Genomic DNA, 20,346 nt, shown 5'->3' on the forward strand with positions numbered 1-20,346 from the left:
AGACAGAGGGAACTCAGGGATGTGTAACCTCAACTAAGAGCAGCTGAAGCTTCCTACTGGCCTCTGACTGCTAAGGAGACGTTAAACCCTGCTATTCTTGGGTGACATTTCCTCGGGGGCTGCAGCAGCCTGGAATAAAGCTCAGGAGACCTCCACTTGGAGTACTGCATCCAGCTCTGAACTCAGACAAGGAGGATATGGACCTGTTGGAGCAGGTCTAGAGGAGGCCACAAACATGCTCTGAGGACTGGAGATACTCTGCTGTGAGGACAGGCTGAGAGAGTTGGGGAGGTTCAGCCTGGAGAAGAGAAGGCTCTGGGGAGACCTTAGAGCCCCTTCTGCTCCCTAAAGGGTCTCCAGAAAAGCTGGGGAGGGACTCTTGATCAGTGAGGGGAGCCATAGGACAAGGGATAGTGGCTTTAAACTGGAAAAGGTGAGATATAGATGAGATATTAGGAAGAAATTCTTCACCGTGAGGGTGGTGAGAGCCTGGCCCAGGTTGCCCAGAGAAGCTGTGGCTGCCCCATCCCTGGAGGTGTCCAAGGCCAGGTTGGATGGAGCTTTGAGCAACCTGGTCTGGTGGGAGGTGTCCCTGCCCAGGGCAGGGGGGCTGGAACTGGGTGATCTTTAAGGTCCCTTCCAACCCACACTATTCTGTGATTCTTTGATTCTATGAATCCTTACAGATCACTCTTGCCTCTTGTAGATAACCAGCGAAGGTCTGGAGAACATGTTGAAGAAGAATGTACTCAATGTGTATCTTACCACCTTGAAAATTACTTCTATAAAAGAACGCCACAGCTTAATAACCCCACTGTAAGACTGAGAACTGCATTTGAAGTAGAATTGGTTTAAAGTATCATCTCTAACATTTATCGATGATTTCTAAACACAATTTTCTGGATAATTCAGAAACGTCACTTCTATAAGAAAGGAAAATTTAACAGACAAAAGCCTATTGGAACACTGGGAGATAAATCTGTCAGCAGACAAGAAGGTACTTTCAAAATATGACAGTGCGATTATTATTACTATCCATTATTCTTATTTAATATAATAGAAGTTAGGATGAACACATTTTTCAAAATCAAAGATCAATCAAGAAAAAACATTCCTGACCTTGCAAGTGAATTGAAATTGCTATAGAAGGGTAAGTATGAAGCAGTGAGATTCCACTGGAGATCTAAGCTCAATACATCCTGCATTGGTTTAAAGTATCATCTCTAACATTTATCGATGATTTCTAAACACAATTTTCTGGATAATTCAGAAACGTCACTTCTATAAGAAAGGAAAATTTAACAGACAAAAGCCTATTGGAACACTGGGAGATAAATCTGTCAGCAGACAAGAAGGTACTTTCAAAATATGACAGTGCGATTATTATTACTATCCATTATTCTTATTTAATATAATAGAAGTTAGGATGAACACATTTTTCAAAATCAAAGATCAATCAAGAAAAAACATTCCTGACCTTGCAAGTGAATTGAAATTGCTATAGAAGGGTAAGTATGAAGCAGTGAGATTCCACTGGAGATCTAAGCTCAATACATCCTGCACTGCTTGCAAAGCACTCGGTGTTTCCTTTCCAGGAAAAAGAAATGGCTTGATTTCAGAGGTATTTTGTCCTGCTTACAAAGCACTCAGTGTTTTCGTTTCCAGGAAGAAGAAATGGCTTGATTTCAGAGGTATTTTGTCTGGGTTTATAATTGCATAAATATTATGAAATATTTCTAGATAGCAAACAAGGGAATCCAACCTAAGGGCTTTCATGAGGTTGAAGCAGCAAAAGTACCTTAGTTTGCCGAAAATACCCTTTTATAGCTCCTGAAAATATTTTCTAAAAGGATACCTGAGTTTTAAGATTCCATAGTTGAAGAGAAGAGCATGACAGGAATGAGAGTGGGTAATCAATGTTCCAACATGAGGAGTTTTAACCTTCTACTTAATTTTGTTTAAAACAATGTGTTCACAATTATAAAATGGTCTTCTCTAAATTAGATAACTGAAAATCAAAATTGAACAGATAATGAAAAATTGTTCAAAATCAAATAAAGCAGATTTGATGTAATTTCATTACACAAAATGGTTGGGTTTTTACAACACTAATTATGTCAGTTACGTAAACAGCTGAAAATGCTCTTAATCTATCTCTCCAATGTATTTTTATATGCAATCTTATTCTTTAAGTTGAGGTTAATTTGTATTAATAGAGTTTAATCCATAATGCTATGTAAGTATCCACATTGATACATTGCCTGGCTCTACATATTCCCAAAGACACCATTAAAACGATGAGAAAGCACTGTAAAATATTGAAGAAGGCTTCACAATGGCTATCAGAATAGTCTGACATAGCTAAAATGCAAAAACGTTTAGTTAGGTTACCCCTAAAGTGAAAGGAAAACTCCTTCAAGCCCAGTCAGCCACCAGAGAAGGCACTTTTAAGAGCCAACACGAGAGAATCCACTTTGTTAACAGAGACCTTGGACTACCCCGCCTTGGTGTTGAAACTAAACTGTGCTTTTAAAGCTTGCCTTTCACTTCTTCCCTTTTGCAGCCACAAATTAATAAGCAGAAGCAAATGACAGGTCCAACATGAATTGAAAATAAGGGATCCATTTGCCCCCAAATAAAATGCAATAGATAAGTGAAGGGCGGCTGCCTTGCAGCGGTCCCGTATGCATATGAGAGACACTGCTACCTCGAGTTGTGGCTCAGAGAGACTTTCCACAAATGACACTGGCCCACCTGCTGGATGTCATTTTACAGCAATTCCACAAGCATTTGAATACAATGGGATGCTCATCATCCTCATGTAAAATGCATGACAAAAGCCCCTCTGCTTAAATTGCATATTATCATGAGTAGGAATAAGGTAGGTGTCCTCCTTTTCCACAGTTTGTATAAAAAATAAAGCGGCTACAAATTCTACACTGAAGCTACTAGCAGTGTTTACTTTGTAAGATTTCTGAATATTGGAGCAGAAAATGGAAATATGGGAAAATAGAACTGCCAAAGTCTGAGTAGTCTTTTTCAGCCCATGAAAACTTACTCAGGTTTGAGGTTATCAGGTGACTGGATTCAGTGTAATGATACAATAAAACAGGACAAAGAAAGTGTAAACAACACCATCTAAATGCTTAACAGAAAATAATGCATTTTCCCCTGTGCACATCAAGGGCAGATCCCATCAGGAGATCGGGGGCCTGTAGGACCAAAAAATGCTGAAGCTGGAAAAGTGGCATTTCTAGAAGATGAAGCCAAAAATGTGTGATTGTCTTCCTCCATTATGGTTAGGTTTTACTGTCTGTGATCTGTAAATAAATCTTAAAACCTTCTCAGATCAGATGAATGAAGAGTGGGAGCTGTGATACTGGTAAGAGCTTTAGAAATCACCAAAGGCTGAATCTTAAGTCTGTGTGGCAAATGGTAGAAGGTATCATAAAGAAATTCCTTCTACCCCCCCAAATATGCACAAGGTGAATATAGAAGTTCATGATTCAAGAAAGAGGGGTCCAAGAAGACACCCTCCCACGCTGGTGTCATGAAGGGAGGGAAAACCAACTTCCACTAAACAAACATCACCATGTTATGAAAACACCTTGAGAAAAAAGCTTTCCATTTTTGAGGAAGGAGTATGTATCCTATAAGAAGACTATAAAAATGTCTCAACGTTGTTTATCTCAAAGCCAAGTTCAGGGATTTCTCTCATTTCTGGTCACAAAGCAGAGGCAGGGTGAGAGAGGAGGCTGGAAAACCCTGTGCCATACGTAGCTAATACCCCTGCAAACCATCTGAAATCAAAGCGACTGCTCTATTTAAACCATTTGAGAAACCAAATAATAATTAACCTCACAAAATTAAAAGTATCAGTTCTTCCTTACTACATTTGGACTGTACTATCTCTGTGTATCACACAAGGATTGCCCCATGGGTGGAAATCTTTGCATTCCAGACAGGGGAGGGAAGCTCCTGCCCATTTGGGAAGTGTGGAGGTACCAGTGCTGAACTGGCTCTCTGGGAAGTACCAGGGACCCGAGAGAGTCCCTCCACTCACAAGAACATCCTACCAGGAAAACATTACTATTGAACATTACTGTTACCTTCCATATTCCATTTTTTTCCTATATTTTCAGGTAATAGTAATACAAAAATCCACATCCTTGCTTTCTACGAGAAACAGACACTAATCTTTCAGGCAGTTTTAGACTCATTCATTCGATTCTGTGGAACATAAAATTTTTGCTTTTCTCATACAAGATTCTACTTTACAGTAAAGACTTAACCATTTTGGTATTTAAAAACAACAGAACATAATCGGATTACTAAGAGTTTGGAGGTGCTTTCACATCCCATACTTTACATGCATTTTTAATAACCATTTGTTATTACTGTTCCGTAATATGGAAATCCATATTATTGTTAATATTGCACAAATTCACAGCTAATCACATTATAGTACCAAAGGAACAATTATAGTATGTGAATGTGTATAAAGATTAATATACATATCCTAATAAATCTCAGCTGACCCATTAATGTATAATGGGCCCAAAGGAGGCCTCATATCCTCAGTATATAAATGGCACATTTCTTTCCCCCTCCACTCCTTTCCTCATTTTGTTTTATATGTACAAACTGCCATAAAAAGGAAAATTAAGCCATACAAAAACAGTCTCAAGCATCAAGAGGCTAATCAAAAGCACAAACCACTTTCTTTTCTTATTATACTACAAGAATCACGCTAATATTTGACATGCATGTACAATAAGCCTGGGTTTTTTCCTCTCCCTTTTGAGAATAATGCTTCTGAAGTGGTGGACAGACTGACAACCACATGCACTCTGCAATGAATAGCTATTACAGGTGGGGTAAGGGAAGAACTTTCAGTTTTAATTGTAAAGTATAATGGCTTTTTCTTCACATAGGGCGCACCCTCAGCTGTTTCAATTAAATCTCTTGTAGTTTAAAATGAAAGACAAAAAAAAAGAGTCAAATGATCCTTTTTGTTATGTAAGATGTGCTTTACAATACCACTACGTAGTGACAACTCCTTGTCCTCCTGTCACAGCCTGTCCCTTAGCCCATGCTGCAGAAAAGCAATTTTCTGCCTCAAAAGCACTCTATTTTTTAAAAGTTTGTCTCTGGGCAATTTTCAGGTCTACTAGAGCTGCACAACTGTATACAGATGAGAAAGGCCCAAAATAGGGCAATTTATTTGATTCCTCCTCTTCAAAACATTTAGCTGAGATTGCATATCCAACAGAGAAACCCCAACAAGAATATTCAGAGATGACCTGCAGTGACACACATTTTTTTTTTCACAAAAAATTTGCATTAAACATCTTCTGCAGACTCCTCAGATAGTCTAGATTTGACTTTTGTTTAATATGACCTTTAACACAAATATTTCCCAGGATATTAACGGCTAATTTTTTTTTTTAAAGGAGATCGTAAGAACCAGTCACTTAAATAAAACAGAGTTCTTCAGAGAAAGAATAGTTTTTTTGCATTTTTTTTTTTCCTAGAAAAAAGATGTGCATTCATTTGAATCCAGTTTCTCTCTTGTTAGAAAGTAAAGAACCGCTTGGATGGGAAAATACATCCTCCTGGTGTTGAGCTCCCGGTAACTTTGCATTTATCAATGCCTGGAGCTAGTTTGACCTCAGTATTCTCCTGGTGGAGTTCTGCCCTAACACAGCAAGAGCAAAGGCCTTGCCTTTCTAACCATCCACAACTTGAAAATTACTTTACCTGCATGAAAGTCTTTAAGGAATTAGGGCAGCTTCAGGATTCCGACTGCAGTTTGCTATCAATGTAACATGCACTAACGTATTGTATTAGTTAAAACAACCCAGCTTGATAATATTTTTGAAACTTTTCAAGAAGCTAGGTGAATTTTCATATCGAAAACAAATAAATCATAGACCCCTTAGTGCCTAAAATCATGTTAAAATTGGGTATATACAACTTAAAAAATTTTAAACCAGACTGATAGCTCATTTAGCCCTAAAGACCTGCGTTTCTCCGTTGTATTTTTCTATTGTTGTCTTTTTCAATTGAAGGCTAAGCACACTCAGCTAGAGAATTTCGTGCTGGCATAGAAATCAATCATGTGTTAAAAATCACTACTAATATTGGGACCGGAAAATAATAAGGCATAAACAATATCTATAACCATACATGGTTCTCATTAGTAGATCAGACCCCAGCAGCTGAAGCATGACTTTTCTTTGCTAATACAATAAATACCTTTAGCATGAATGCATTCTGTGCCTTGCATGTGAATATATTTAAAAATGAACTGAAAGGGAAACATCCGTTTTCTACTTTTTTTTTCTAAGGCGTAGAACTACATTATCCTCCAGTACAAAAGTCTAGTCCCTTAATTAGCATAATACACTCGATGAACTTTTGTGCCAGAAAAGCTACCGCGCTGCCAGGATTCTATAGGATCATGCATGTGGCCCTGAAGACAGAATTTGGTTCCTGTCGTGTGTGTCTGAATTTGCCTTTTATACTGGCCCACAAAGTCTACACATGTACACACAAACTGGACTATAGTGGAGATAAGAGAAATCTAGCACCAGCAGAATAGAGAATTTGACTTGAAGGCAAATCAGATTTTCAGGTAGGCTAAAAATTCATGCTTTAAATTAGGGGAGAAGTAATCTGTTGGCGTGTATTGCTGTGGACACACAGGTGAAGAAGTTCCTGATGATTTAGCCCATTATGTCTGCAAGAGCTATTCATGCTTTAAATTAGTGGAAAAGTAATTTGTTGGCATATATTGCTGTGGACACACAAGTGAAGAAGTTCCTTATGATTTAGCCCATTATGTCTGCAAGAGCTAATGTTGCCTTAGCACATCCTAGTCAGTTCCTGAGCTGGGACTGGAAAATGTGGTAAGGAATACCGTAACAGACACAGAAATTAATAAAACTGTAGACTATGAAAACTCCGAAGAGTTAAATTTCTTTAAGTCTTACACAGCCAAGGTTCCAGAATGCCTTTTAATCACACTTTTGCAAAGTGGCTGAAGTGGGACACTAAAAGAGGAATCTAATTCTTAGAATTATAGAATGGTTTGGGTTGGAAGGGACTTAACAATAATCCAGTCCCACCCTCCTGCCCTGGCCAGTGACACCTCCCACCAGACAATCCAGTCCCACCTCCTGCCCTGGCCAGTGACACCTCCCACCAGACCAGGTTGCTCAAAGACAACCATGAACCCCTCCAGGGATGGAGCAGCCATGGCTTTCTCTGGGCAACCTGGGCCAGTGTCTCATCACCATCACAGCAAAGAATTTCTTCCTAATATCTAATCTAAATCTCCCCTCTTTCAGTTTAAAACCCGACCTCCTCTGGACCTGCTGCGACAGGTCCATGACTTTTAAACTGTCTTAATCTCTTATACCTGCTTTAGACTGCTTGAATATTTAGCTGTGCAATAAACTAATTAATGTACATCTTGCTGGCTGGAAAACCTTCAATTTGGTTGCTGGGTGCTGTCAGTCAGTCACAGCTCGCTGACGATTCAAAAGCCTAAGTGCAGTCTGATGCTCTATTCACTTTGGTTTCTTTAACAGTAACGCAATGGCTGTGTCAATCAGAAGTTACAGGAATCAAAGCAACAAGCTGGTTAAAAAAAAAAGCTCCTTGGCCTTAAATTTCTCCTTTTTACCTGATTAATCACATTCTATTTGTATATATGCACTGTTTTGGTATGGCTTAGTAGCAAATATTCAAAATCAGGATAACATTGTTTAAGCCAAGGAGTCACAGGAGCAAACCTGACTATCGCCAGTGCACCTTCATAAAATGCATGTTAAATTTCTTTAGGTCTTACACAGCCAAGGTTCCAGAACGCCTTTTAATCACACTTTTGCAAAGCAATCAGAAAAACACACAAAGAAAAGCTGTGTACCTGACACACACAGATGTAGTACTGAAGAAGAAATGCTGTCCCTGAAATCCCACTGGATTCATGCGAAGCAAAATATAATGTAGGATATGTAAGATATCTTTCTTTTCCCTATTGGTTGAATTAAATAAAAAAAAGCCTATTTGCTTCCAAAGGCTTGTATCTGTAACATGTAAAACCAAATAAAATATGAATTCTGTTTTATGTGAATTTTCAATAACTTTTGTTAAGTCAACATCTTCTTTGTTACAAGAAATCTAGCTCTTAAGTTGAAAGGTGTTTTTCCAATGACTATTCAGTAAAAAATGCAGGAGATGTTTCTTAAAACCGAGACTGGGGCCTCTGCTTTCTTCTCCGTGGAGACAACACTAACTATGAGGCTAATGGTGTGGTTTTTTTGATCCTGCTATTCCCTTACATTTTCTAAAGATTCTCAACATTGGGGATGAACACAGGAGATGTCTGTAAAAATGATGGCTAGCTGGTGTGTTTAGACAGAACTCATTCAGAACCTTGCTTCCCTCCTGATCCTCAGGATGGGAAAGCCTCTGCCTGTGACCAGGGCCACAAAGACTGATAGAGCAAGGGCCAGAAATTGAAAATGATCACAGAATCACAGAATCATCTAGGCTGGAAGAGACCCTCGGGATCATTGAGTCCAGCCATCCACCCTACTCTAAAGTTCTCCCCTACACCATATCCCCCAACACCACACCTAAACGGTTCTTAAACACAGCCAGGGATGGTGACTCAACCACCTCCCTGGGCAGCCCTACCACTCTCTCTGTGGTCAGGATGAATGGTCAGGGAACTACAGCTACAGCTCAGCTATGAAACCTTGTGCTGGAGGAGTCAAGAGAAGGGCAATGGAGCTGGTGAGGGGTCTGGAGCACAAGTCTTGTGAGGAGTGGCTGAGGGAGCTGGGGGTGTTCAGCCTGGAGAAAAGGAGGCTGAGGGGAGACCTTCTCACTCTCTCTAACTCCCTGGAAGGAGGATGTAGCCGGGGGGGGGGGGGTCTCTTCTCCCAAGGAACAGGCAATAGGACAAAAGGAAACAGCCTCAAGTTACACCAGGGGAGGTTTAGGATGGATATTAGGAAAAAAAAATTCATAGAGAGGGTTGTCAAGCATTAGAACAGGCTGCCCAGGGAAGTGGTGGAGTCACCAACCCTGGAAGTATTTAAAAGCTGGGCAGAAGTGGTGCTGAGGGACATGGTTTAGTGGTGGACTTGGCAGTGCTGTGTTAACGGTTGGACTTGATGATCTTAAAGGTCTCTTCCAACCAAAACAATTCTATGATTCTATGAATACGGGCACCCTTAACCCTGCAAACATTTTCACAGGTACTCTATTGTAGGTAGCTGCAACTCCTGCTCTGACAAAGATGTCTCTGTCTAAGACAAGACAGACAAGTTCAAATAAGGAATTAAGAGTTCATGAAATTTGCTTTTTAATTAAAAAAAAAACCAAACATTTGTGGATTTTTTCTGACTTGTCTCTTTCTCCTCTTTCTCCCCATAGCAGCATGAGGATCTCAGTTACCTCTTGGGTCTTTTTTTAATGCCTGTACATTCTCTTCTTACCTAAGGCTAAAATCCAAGTGTCTCTCCACTTAGTAATTTTTCAGCTGGGTGATTGTCAAGTGTTAACCAAATCAGAAAAAAAGAGCAAGTCTTAAAAAGAATTAAGACCCTGCAAGATTCAAGGGTGGAGATCCAAATGAGTATCCCCAGGGAGAGGAATGTGGGTGGAATTCAGGCATTCTGAAAGGAGCTGCTCAGCATTCCTGGAGACTCGGAGCAAGCAAAGCTCTTTTGTCTCAGCCAAAGAGGGTAATAGGAGACAAGAGGAGTATGGAAATTGGGGTTGCAGTTGAAATTGGCGATCTTACAGTACAAAGAAAACAAGCCTTCCGAAGGAAATTGGGCTTTATTAGTTCTAGCTCCTGAAGCATTGTGCGTTTCTGTTAGGTGGCAGCTTGTGTGAGGTTTTTATTTAGCAAACAAGCCTGTTATGATTCCAATTTCATCAGATTCCTACAAGTTTAGGCACAAAACAACTAATTAAATAAAAATGAAGACAAAACTTAGAAAGAGAAATGTATATTCTTTCACAGTGAAGTCCTTTACTTAGGGGAGAGCAACACTGTTTTAAGACTGATGATAGTTTATACTTCTGGAAGTTAATGCAGTGTGCACAATCAATCGATATTTGAACCAAGCTGCAAGGAAGTGTCCTCATTAAGCCCTCGAATGTAGTTCAGATCTACAGGCTTCAAAGGGGTAAACTTGCCTTTAAAGCTTTCTGTGTTAGAGCTTACACTGGATTTTTCACCACACTCCTGAAAAATAGTTGAGGCTTTAAAAAAAAATAAAGTAAAATAATCAGACGTGGATTAATCCCCCCTCTGACACAATAGGTTAAAAACAAGAATGTGTTCAATCTCATTTTCTTCACAAAAGTAGAAGATTACTTAATATATAGAGGAAATATTAATATATTTATTATCCATTTATTCCTCTCAATTTTCTGGAATTAAGTCCCTTTACTCTTTGTAAAATGTCGAACTTGAGCAAAATATCAAATATGTGCAAAATGCAATAGAAATGACATATTACTGAACCTAGAACCATCTGGCAGATCACAGTGAAGTATACATGGTTGTATCAAAGAGAAATTAAAACAGGAGATCATAATATCACAAATTATTGGCATGCTTTGTCACTTCTTTCAAATGCTGGACGTAGCCAAAAGTAAAAAAGCCACTATTTTTTGAGCTACAAGAAATGAACTGAGAAACTGTAAAAATTATATTTGATCCTTTCTGGTCCTATCCCGACTTCTGTCCTCTCTGAGTGAGGATAAAGCAGTTGCTGTGGTCCCAACAGAGCATATGATCATCCATTTACCTATTATCAATATACTAGCTTGCAAGATTACCAAAAATGTCATTATAACTTAAAAATAGTGAGTTATGATCTGTATGCCTATACTTGGAATCTTGCACGGAAAAAAAAGAATTCTGAGTCTTCAACTGTTGGACTCTCTGTAGTTCTGTCCTATCCATTTTAAAGGAGAGCAGCTACATGCTCAAAATACCATATTATGATCAAACGGCAAGGTATTCCATATCATTTTAAAGGGGAGCAGCTACATGCTCAAAATATATTATGATCAAACGGCAAGGTATTCCATACTGTAAAGCTACGCAACATCCTCTAAAGACACAAAAATGAGTTGACAAATGATTTTAGAATGGAAACGCAGCTAAAGGCAGCCATTCTCAAAAGTTTTGACATTCCCCCCTCCCCTCATGGCTTAAATGGTATCCAACCTGACCATCACACGTCACTGCACTAAATGTGGTTACGACCGTCACAAGGTTACTAGAGGAAAAGCTGTAGAGAATGTATTCATCTAATACATTTATTTATTCCTCCATTTTTTGAAATTGTTATTAGAATGATCCCAGACAAAACCAAGCCTGATGCTGATTTACCTGTATACCCAAATGCTAACCCCCAAATTAGCAAGACTCCATCACATAGCTGATACAGAAAGAGAGAAAGAACACTGATTGAGCACAGCCATTTATGCAATTCTGCTAAATTTTGGCCTCTTTCTTCTCTTCTCCACTCTGTCCCCTGATTACAAGTAGCCAAGGAAATCAGTAACAATCCTAACACGTAGCTGAGGAACTTCTAAGTGCCACCACTGCTCATTCTTTAAGCAAGAGACACACACACTAAATACACCACCCTTTTCCTTTTGCTGCAAGTGTTCCTTTGATGAAAAGGCATTATTTTGTTAGGCCGGTGCCATGATAACGCTCCTATTAATATTTCTTTTGAAGCTTCTCTGGTCCTTTAAACTGACATGCTTCAAGTATACATACGGTTAAGAAAAATAAAAAAAAATAATCAAACATTAATTATCATATGGTCATAAATGATACATCACAGTTGTCTGACTGTAGTCTGAATAGGAGATAATTGCAATAATGTGGTTAATACTGAATGGCAGCCGGTTAAGTGACTCTTTATGGCAGCGTCTTTAGATTAAATATGTGTAATCCTTAAATAATTTCCAACCTTAGATCCTGCACGTATTGACAGCTTCCAAACTGTTCCAAGCCAGGTTAAATATTTTTTGTGTCCGAGCAATGTTCTGTGTTACGGTACACTACATATTCCTGAGCCACGGGGTGGCTATTTCACTATCTACACATCTGTTTTCCACACTGAAAAAAAATCTCTTTAGGCAGACTGGATGTCTCAAGGCAGATAAATCAGCTGAGATAACCTCAAATGACCCGAAAACTTTCTCAGTACTGAACTATGTAATTTCGACAGCCTTATGAAACTACTACAGCTCCCACATCATGCCTGGACTGCCCTGTGGGTATCAACATTTCTGCAGTGCTGTGATTTCACCCTCAGCACGCTCCCCAAACCAGAAAGGCCTCAGAACGCAGCCTCTAGCTATCTTCCTTAATTCCTACACTTGGGAAAGTTTCGTCTTACCATATTTGGGGCCTTATGATAAATTTATACCACTCCAGACCATTTAGCCAACAGAAAGTAACAGGAAGAAGGGAGAGATTCTTGTTTGCTGTCACGAAGTGTTTCTCTCTCCAAAACAGTATTTTGAAAGATGATTTTATATGGGCAGTGCTTGCTAGTGTTCTATAAATCCTTATAGGCCTAGAGAAACAAGTGCTGTTAAATACCTCAATTATTATGAAAAAGAAAAAAAACCAATCACCTGCGTATGTGTTTTGTTGTTTTTTGGTTTTTTTTTAACTTTAAAAAAAATAGAAACCTCCTAGGTCAACACAGCTTTTTGAAAAAAGTTTCTTTACACCAAGGAACTGCTTTCCCCATGTGGTCACTCACCAATATTTATAAGGGAAGGTCACTTTGAATGCCACCAGCAGATGAAAAAACAGGAGGGAAGGAGGGTTTTTCTGTCTTCACTGAGCTGGCTGATTCTGCCAAAGTGATAGCCGACATTGACATTACACAAGGGAAAGGTTGTCGTAGTCTCACAGTCCCAGCTCTGCTGCAGAAACAAAACAAAACAAAAACAGAAAGAAAAACATATGTGTATACTTTTCAAAGAAAAGTAATGCCGAAACATTAAAACTCTGATCTCTGGAATACAAATAACGCTTTAATCTTCCCTTTGAAATAGTTATCTCAAATCTACTTTAAAAAATAAGATTTAAACAGACCCCTAAGAAATTGAATATCCTTCTGTAAAATTAATCAATCACTTTGAGGGTTTAGTGGAAGGAAATGGCCATAAACATCTTACGTACTCAGCTGGTGGTAGAAGGCAGACAGAAATGACAATTCCCTTAAAAATAAGGAAAAGCTGAGATTTGAAGTGAAGATTGGACGCAGAATACATGGCAGGCAATGACAGGAAATTTTATAGGTGAACGTGGCCTGCGGAAAACTTAAGGGAAAGGTGAAGGTTTAATGAGGGATTCCTATTTATTTATTTCATTTTCATAGCATCTGTGCGAATTATTACCTATACGCCTGATACGTTCCTAAAAGAAAAAACTGTGATGAATAAATAAACAGCTCTAGAAATCTTCAATAGGGTCCTTTACCTTGCAGGGAATATTATCATTGGCTTTTGATACAATTTCTGCTGCAGGGAAAGACTTTCAAAGCTCAGAATGCTGAAGTATTGCCAGGCACTCAAAGACCCCCTGCTGTGCGCGTCAAACTAAGAAATCTCTCTGAACTTGTCGAATTAAAAGTCATCTCTCTCTCTCTGCAACCCCTGCATGAGCTGGGAAGCTCTGTCCTCATTTTTTTTAGGCCTTCCCCGATAAACAAATGGAGCCCGGAGCATCTTTATTCTTTTCAGGCACATAATTAAAATTCTTTAAAAAATGTAATTGAAGGCAATGAATTTCAAACGGAGGTTCTAGTTAACAACGAGGCTAGAACAGTTTCAGGAGGCCATATTGCTTTGCCATCCAATTTTCTTTCAAAGGTAAAAGCAAAACAGCTTGTTAAGATCCTGGCTACATGTCTTTATTTTTTTATTTATTTTGTTTGTACATCAAGAGGTTGCTCCAAACTTAAACATCTCAGTGGGATTTATGCTTTCTGGAATGGCGTAAGACTTAATTACTGGAACAGCAAAGAGGAGTATGTTATTAAAATATGAACAAAGCAGAAAGTGTTCTTGGTTTCGCAAAATCATTATTTATATATCCTCTAAAATATTAAAGAATATATTTATTGAAAAATTTGTATTTTCTTGGCAAGCCTCTTTCATTTATCCAAACCATTCTAAATATTCACAACCGTGCAAAATTTTTTGAGTCTCACAATGCCCAGAATGCTGATTTATGTGAGCACTATTGTATTGATATTGTAATGATTACTTCTAATAGCTATTTTTGACATTGCCAAGAAAGGATCAAGTGCTGACATCATGAATAATTTCAAATGAATGTGAAAGTAATGAAAAGATATCTCTTTCAATTTGAATTCCAGGGATTATCACACAACATTAACTAAAAGGCAGCAGAAGACAAGACAGCGTTTCAGAAAATCACCTCTAAAGTGACTTCCCAGAGAGCTCAAAATCTAAACCCAGTATTTTTGAATACACTTTCAGCATCTATCTCTACTGAAAGTAAAAACGTTCAGTTCACCTGTTTTTGTCCATGCTGTGCTTATAAACTGGTACTTCTGGCTATAAATGACCATATGAAATGTACTTTTTTTAGGGGTTTTCCCGAGAGAGACCAGAGATTGAGACATTTTAAGGAAACTTATTTACGATGCTTGTAGCGTTAAAAAAAGAAAGGTGTAGCAGGGCAGCAGTGCTCCCACAACTTCTGGGTAGCTATCTGCTTCTGATAGTTGTGATGCCTCTGGGAGACCTGAGACAACACAGCGAACATAACAGCTCTTCACCCTTTGGGGGGAAGCACGGTGTGTATTCTGCATGGGTCAACAGTCCGTCTGGCTGGGAGGGAGGTAGAAAGAGGATCCAGTTATCTCCACTGGAAAAGCAAAAATGTCAAAGCAGATGTAGCAGGAGCAAACAAAGGCTTTGACTACACTATCAGGTCATAGCTTTCGCAGTCTGCAAAGAGCCCACCCATTATGCTCTAATCTGGACAAAATTCATAATAAATAATGACAGTATCTCAGATCCAGCATCCAATCTACCATTACAAGCGACCTAAAGAAGGAGGCAGTCCCTACCATGCCTCATGCCTTCTGTATCCCTGTATCCTTGCCTGGACAAAATCAACTCTTCTTAGCCTTTCCTTCAGAAATTTAGGAAATTATTTACAAAAGCCTATTCCATGAAGGTGATCCACAAAGGTGAAGGTCACAAATGCTCCGAGGGCTGGAGACCTTGGCTGCGAGGACAGGCTGAAAGAGTTAGTGTGTTCAGCCTGGAGAAGAGAAGGCTCTGGGGAGGTATTAGAGCCCCTTCTGCTCCCTAAAGGGTCTCCAGGGGAGATGGGGAGGGACTCTTGAGCAGGGAGGGGAGCCATAGGATGAGGGAGAACCGTTTTAAACTGAAAGAGGGAAGATTTAGATGAGATATGAGGAAGAAATTCTTTGCTGTGAGGGTGGTGAGAGCCTGGCCCAGGCTGCCCAGAGAAGCTGTGGCTGCCCCATCCCTGGAGGGGTTCAAGGCCAGGCTGGATGGGGCTTTGAGCAACCTGGTCTGGTGGGAGGTGTCCCTGCCCAGGGCAGGGGGTTGGAACTGAGTGGTCTTGGTCTTTAGGGTCCCTTCCAACTCTAACCATTCTATGATTTCCTTCAGACATACAAGGGTGATTTATGAAAGTGTATTTATCATCCTCATTTTTAATTGTGTACATTCCCTTCAGACATACTAGGGTGATTTATGAAAGTGTATTTATCATCTTCATTTTTAATTGTGTACAATATCTTAATGTGCCATGAAACCAATAGAAACCATCAACCAACAAAATCCATAAAATACAAAAAATGTAGGCAAACCAGTATTTTCAAACTTCATTTTGGCTATAACACTGAATTAATGAAAGCACTGTGATTATAAGAAGTAACTCATCTTTCACCATAATTTGCTCTGCAGAATGTGAAGAACATTGAACAAAAAAAACTGTAACAAGGAGAAAGTATCTGATATTTTATGAAAAAACAACAGTGTGGCCCAGCATGAGTATTTAATGTCTGTTTGCAGAATGAGTAAAGGTTTCTTTAAGTTCACTGAGCACTCACTGTAAAGTTTAGGGAAGATCAGTAGTGTAGAAAAAAAGAGGCTACTGAAATATGAGTCACATCTATGAACAAAAGTGATCAAAGTCTACTTGGCTGCCAGAGTGTCTTCAGTTTATTCCACTGCAGTACACATATTACTTGATTGAAAGGTGTGTAGATATAAGGCACCCAGGTCTCTGTCTACTGTCACTGGGCCTGAAATTCTCATTTGTTATGTCTGACTTCCTTTATTGATTTCTTTTTCCTAAGAAGCAGCAGTTGAAGTCATTTTTACAGCATTTGGGAACACATCTACAACAGAATAAATTCATATTAATTCTCCTCTCCCCTCCAAGCGAAAAATTTTTTTTTAAGAGCCATGATAAATTCAAAATTATCCAAAGGTTATTTCCACTCAGGTGGTGATACTATGACAGTGTTTTTTTTTTTTTTAAGAGCCGTGATAAATTCAAAATTATCCAAAGGTTGTTTCCACTCAGGTGGTGATACTATGACAGTGATGTTATACACTTATATCGTACATTCTTACATATCTAGAAGATCTCAGACAACTTTTTTAGAAGAGGAAAAACCAGCTCTTTTTATAGCATTGTCACATAAGATGTTAATGTAAGTAATTTATTCCTTCAAAAGACACTTGCTGCTTATAAATACATACCTCTTACATGCCATAAAACTAATATCTAACTTGGGTAGAAAATTAGGATACCTAAGCAAAACTCTCCAAGTTACAGCTTTGATCCACTAGTTCAATATTCTGTAGACAAAACTGTTGGCAGATGTTGCCTTGATAATTTGATATGAGGTAGTGCTATTTCAGAAGGTGGCAGAAGAGGGAGTAAGTGAATATAAACCAAAGTTACGAGTTCAATGAGAAGTATAAAAGCGAGACAGAGTATTTCAGCTGCTCTCTCTCTTTTTCAAAATTACTTAATTTCCATTTCCTAAGATACAATTTTCCATATACTGTACAAAGTTAGAACATACCAGAATTTTAAAGATTTTAGAAACTGGAATGCTCCTCCTTATTATTCATGTGTCTTGATTACTTAGATTAATGCAGATTCATGGCTTTTTTACTGTACTGTTAGACCATATATTCTGTAATTACAATGAAACATAACTTTATATGATAGATTTTAAGCAGATATTAAAACAGAACCATGGGGGGACAGAGGGTGGAACTCCTTAGCAAAGTTTACTATCAAATGACAAGCTGTACAGATTCAATTAAAAATATAAGCTTAACCTTATAAACAAGTTCAATCCCTCACATCAGTACTGATTTTACTGTTCTATATGAGGAAGTAATCACAAAATAATGGAAAAAAGTTTCAAGAACTATTTTGGCTTGTTTTTTCTCTCTCCCATGCATGCAGGCAATATGATCCTCTCCCCAAAAATATTAAATACCAGAAATTATCTATAATACTCGAAAATTTCACTTACCCTTTATTTTGAATGAGATATAAGAAAAACAGGCAATTGTTTTTTCTCTCCCCCATGGATGCAGGCAATATGATCCTCTCCCCAAAAATATTAAATACTAAGAAGTAATCATAAAATAATGGAAAAAAAAGTTTCAAGAACTATTTTGGCTTGTTTTTTCTCTCCCCCATGGATGCAGGCAATATGATCCTCTCCCCAAAAATATTAAATACTAGAAATTATCTAAAGTACTCGAAAATTTCACTTACCCTGTATTTTGAATGAGACATAAGAGAAACAGGTAACTGATAGAAGAGACCCTAGTTTAATCACCATACACTTAAGCTAGCCATTAGACCCAAGGCCTTAGAAACAAGTTTAGAGAAGAAAAGGAAAAAAAATACTTATTTTCTAGCAGTTCTGTCTTTATATAAAATTACAGCATTGAAAGTAACTATTAATGATATGAAGTAAAAGTTTCTGATGATTTTTTAGAGGATCCATTAGGCAAGTTTACCATCATATCAGGTGTACATTATAGAGTGCAGAAAGTCTGATCCCTTTTTTGCCACAAAAGCAAAGAAAGGAATTGATAACACTTGGCAGAAGAATATAAGCCTGTGTCAAAGTAACTAATTCCCATCATATCTTCATGTATTTGCTGCTTTCTTTGTATTGCCATTCTCTCATGAATACTCCTTATCACTTGTGTAGGAGCCTGGTGGTGCCGATTCCTCCCACTGCTAAATTTCTTTGCTCCGTATTTTGCTAAAATCCATGTATTCTACGTTATTAAGTCTCATTCTGTGCTGTTCCTGAAAGCTAAGGGCTGTCAGACCCTTAAAGAGCTTTGACAACAACTAACAATCCTGTTCAAGCAAAGGCACTCTGTATCACTTCAGTGACGAGAAATCTTTGGATACAAAAGCAGAGTGAGCAGCCTGACAGATAAATCTCTGCTTCGTTTGGCAGAAGAAGGAGGAGGCAAGAAAATCTACTTTATTAAAAAATAATTTTCAGCTTTTAATAATGTTTAATAATAGGATTATTTAGCATCATAGCATTATCTAGGTTGGAAAGGACCTCTAAGATCGTCGAGTCCAACCACTAATTATTACTATTTTTATATTTAAAATGCTGCTAATCTGGCAGGAAAGAAAACCTTCAAAAAGGGTGAAGAAAAACAAAGCGCACAGAGCCGCTGTGCTGTACCTACGAGATTGAGAATGGGTCCACTCCATTCTAACCACAGAATTTTCCAGGGTTTGTCTGTACAAGGCCCAATTAACTCAGGCAGGCATCTTACAGGGAAGCCAAAATCTACCCTTTTGATAGAAATGCTCTTTAAATGGTAAAAAAATCAATTGCGAAAGGTTCTCACATGCTGAGCCTCTACACTGCTATTCATCCTCATCTTCACAATACAGCAAAATGGGAAAATAACTTATGGAGAAGAAAATATACAGATACATCAAATATATTCTTTATATTTGCTCTCTTTAAAATATATTAATACGGAGTGAACTTAAAGCAAGTTCATGACTGTGGTTTTTTTTTTCCTTGATATATTCTGCTATTTTTGCAGTCAATTTAGAAGTTCTTTGAAACAAATTGCACTGGCAGCTTCCCCTTTCTAGAGCTCAGAGTAAGACAGTGATAGCACAGAGTGTATCTGTCAGATTCCGTGCTCAAGAACAGAAGAAGGACCTGACAGAGTTTTGACAAGCAAACTCTTTACACCAAAAAGAACGTGATGTTGTTGATTACTGCATACAGTTAGAATGCTGAGTTACGTGTTCATGTAAATAACCACAATAAAAATGTTGAATTTTGAAATGACTTAAGTCTGGAAGAAATTTAGAGAAAATATAAGTTGAATTTTGAAATGACTTTGCAGACAGAATTAAGTCTGGAAGAAATTTAGAGAAAATATTAACACTTCTTAAAACGATCACATTTTGTATTGCAATGCTAATGCTTCTATTCACATAAAGAATTGCTGTATGTGGTAAATTAAAGTGTATAATATTTTACATTTGAGTTCAGAATTACGTGAAGTTCTGATTTTCAATTAATAATAAAATGGATAGCTCATAGAGTGCTTTCAGTGTGGTCATTTCTTTTAAAGGGGGTCAGTGTAACTTCTAATTTTACAGAATATGTTGGATCTTAGTTCCTGAAGACCACTATTCTCACATATTACCAGACATTCAGAAACTTTATGTTAGCCACAGAGAATCAAGAAAGGAAAAAAATCCTATGTTCTAATCTTGAAGTTACTCTATAGTGCATCAATGGCACTTATTTCCTTTTTTTTTAAGGATGGGAAGTTTAATACAGTAAATCTTTAAAACTTATCCACTAGATGCAAGATATGTATTGACAATATTATCTCCTGTACAATTAGGCTTCTTAACATTTCTTTCTTTCATCTCTCAGGATATTCCTCTTAATCTCAAATCAGCATCTTGAAAAAAATTCCTGACCTTTCAATGCAGAATTTTTGAGAGAAACAGAACTTCTGGGGTTTTATAACCAATTTTAAGTTGTACCTACAAAGTAAATTCAAAACAGAACTATGTCTTTGCATCTGCTCATCAAAACTCTGTAATTCTATTATATTGTTTAGGGGCTTGGGGTAATAGAACAGATTTACTGTAAATAAGCTGCTTAGACCCTATGAATGTTAGGCTGGCTGCAGTATGGCTGTATTAGTTACAAGCTCAAGCTG

The 20,346-nt window shown here is 38.1% G+C and overlaps 1 protein-coding gene across 1 annotated transcript in view; it reads right to left on the reverse strand.

The window, feature by feature from the left end:
* TENM3 (teneurin transmembrane protein 3) overlaps window positions 1-20,346 on the reverse strand; it is a 1,441,984-nt gene that overhangs the window by 887,473 nt on the left and 534,165 nt on the right. Inside the window, exon 6 of the mRNA XM_014945587.1 lies at window positions 12,825-12,990. The gene's annotated coding sequence lies outside the window, so the exon portion shown is untranslated. The remainder of the gene's footprint in view (window positions 1-12,824; window positions 12,991-20,346) is intronic.

This window comes from Calidris pugnax, unplaced genomic scaffold, assembly GCF_001431845.1.
Source record: "Calidris pugnax isolate Ruff unplaced genomic scaffold, ASM143184v1 scaffold58, whole genome shotgun sequence".
NCBI classification, from domain to species: domain Eukaryota; kingdom Metazoa; phylum Chordata; class Aves; order Charadriiformes; family Scolopacidae; genus Calidris; species Calidris pugnax.